Source organism: Procambarus clarkii, chromosome 62 (assembly GCF_040958095.1).
Source record: "Procambarus clarkii isolate CNS0578487 chromosome 62, FALCON_Pclarkii_2.0, whole genome shotgun sequence".
In the NCBI taxonomy this organism is placed as follows: Eukaryota; Metazoa; Arthropoda; class Malacostraca; order Decapoda; family Cambaridae; genus Procambarus; species Procambarus clarkii.
In genome coordinates, this window is record NC_091211.1 from 14,932,502 (window position 1) to 14,935,280 (window position 2,779).

Consider the following 2,779-nt stretch of genomic DNA (forward strand, 5'->3'; position numbering starts at 1 on the left):
TAATCACACATCAATCGTGTGTAAACCATTTTTCATATATAAACAGGATTTGGCGGGTACATGTAATCACTTTTGGGTCTTTGTTTGGAGGATGGGCTGAAACAAAGACCCAAAGCCCATTTCATGCACCAGCCAAACCCCGTTTATGAATGAAAAACAGTTTACACACTACTCACAACCGATGATGTTTGAACACTTCCGGAACAAGTGCTTCACTGATGAATTTTGTTCGAACCACAATGCTGTAAATACTTCACCTGCATACTACAAATACAAATAACTGCCAACAGAACCTAAACACCTCACCAGTGCCTAAACATGTACAATATGGTAATATAAAATAATATTAATTTATGTTTGAGAAAACTAGTTTTGAACGAACAGCGTGTTAAAAGTTATGAATGTGTTTTTGGGGTCGACCGCTGGTTGGAATGGACTTGGTCTGAGGACAAGTTGTGCGTGTAAACCATTTTTCATTCATAAACAGGGTTTGGCGGGTGCATGGAATGGACTTTGGCCTTTGTTTATGACATCAGGCTGGGGAACTGTTCTACAGTGAGTAAAACACCCCCACCCACTACTGAGTTAAAACTTTAGTGTTAGACAAATTGCTAAAACTGAGTTGCATCCTATACATGGGTCAATAACTCAATTATATCTTAAAACAGGGTAATCAGTTGGCAGTGTCAAGTCAAATCCCAAGAGCAGCAGCCATGGAGCCATGAGGAAGCTCCCCCTGGAGTGAGAGACCAGATCTTCCAGAGGCACACTTCTTGGGTTAGATCCTGGGGCCATGTGATGCAACCTAGCAGGGTAACTTGGGGGGTACAGTTTGAGTCAATGCAGACTGGGTACTTCGTCCATAGTGGCACTTCCACTTTTCAATTGGGAAGGGCATTGAACCAAGAATATGCCTATACATGAGAAAGTGAGTGAGTAATTATCAAAAGAAGGCACCAAACCGAGAAGGCTATGTAGCACCATTAAATGTGCGGGATAATCAGAGGACGCTAAATATCACCAAGGATGCCAATACGAGAACAGAAACGCATAAGGCGAACGATATCAAAAGTATCCAAGTCACCAAGAATACTATCGAGGGACAAGCAACCGCGGGGGACAGCCGGAAAACAAGACACACGCTCGTCCCGGAAGTCAGGACATTCAACAAGGATATGCACGACCATAAGAGGGACAATGCAATTAGGACAATAAGGAGCTGGGCAGCATTCTATCAAGTGACCATGAGTTAAGCAAGTATGGCCAATATGCAACCTCGCCAGAGCTATTTCCCATTGCCGGTTACGGTGGTAGGACGGCCACGAGGACACAAAACTCCTAAGAGTACGCAGTTTGTTACCAGTAACAGACGATCAACAAGCCTACCAACGGGTAAGGATGGAGGAATGGATAACCGGGTAAAAGTCGGAATAAGGAATACCTTTACGAGAGATGGAACAAGAGCGGACAGCTTCCCTGGCGGCAGCATCCGCAAGCTCATTTAAAGAGACACCAACATGGCTGGGAACCCAACAAAACTCAACTAACTTAAATTTACTGTGAACAAGAAACAGCCAATGCTGGATCTCGACAACCATTGGATGAACTGGATTAAAGAACCCGAGAGCTATGAGGGCATTACGAGAGTCAACAATGACAAAGGAAGATTGACAACAAGAAAGGAGACGAAGAGCAGAGAGAATAGCATAAAGTTCTGCTGTGAAGATGCTAGTCTCCAGAGGTAAGCGACACATATAAGTGCAATCAGGAAAACAACAGAGTAGCCAACACTGTCCGCAGTCTTAGACCCATCGGTGAAGACGGAAACGGAGCGGGAGTGAGAAGAAAAGTGCTCAAGGGAAAGGCATTTTAGAACTGTAGGAGGGGTAAAAGCTTTAGTGATACGGGTCAAGGAAGTACAAAACTGCATTAGGGGGACTCTCCACGGGGGCAAAGAAGGAACAACTCTAAGGAGAAATATTAGAAATACGAACTGAAAGAAAATCCCGTAAGCGAGATAACCGTACAGAAAGAGGAAGATGGTAAAGAGGAACAGGAACCACAGGAGGGGTAAAAGTTAAAGCACGACAGAGGCGAGAGGAAGGATGTTGCAAGGACCGCGCAAGATAGCAAAGACAGTTGCGATCACGGTGGTCCTGGAGAGATAGGAAGCCAGTGTCAACATACAAGCTGAGGACGGGAGTCGAACGAAAGGCACCAGAGCTGAGGCGCAACCCAGTATGGTGCAAAGCATCAAGACGGCGAAGAGTAGGAGAAGCAGACGAGTAAGCAGGGCAACCATAATCAAGCTTAGACAGGACGAGAAGGGAATGTAAAGCGAGTAGTGCGTGCCTATCCGTTCCCCAAGAAGTATGGGACAATACCCAAAAGGAGGGCAAGACATGAGAAAGAACCCCCTCTGCCCAAATAATATTCCATCCACAGAGCAAGCCCTCCAATGGGTGGTTTCATAACCCAGCTAGAAGCCTAATTTTATTGGGCATCCTCAGTTGCACACAGCTCGCATAGACAAGGGAAAGCAGTTTCTCTCACCCATTATAGAAATAACACACAAATATCCCCCTCGCCATGCCAAGGTAGTGCCCATGAGGAGGTACTTATAACATTGATTAGAACCATAGAGAATAAATGCAAACAATCAATACATTTCTTAGGCTTGGGTTTAGTCACCCATAAAAACTAACCATTTGCTATACCTGTATTTTACATTTCCTTAAATCATATGCAGTTAATTATAGCAGGAATATAAATGACTTAG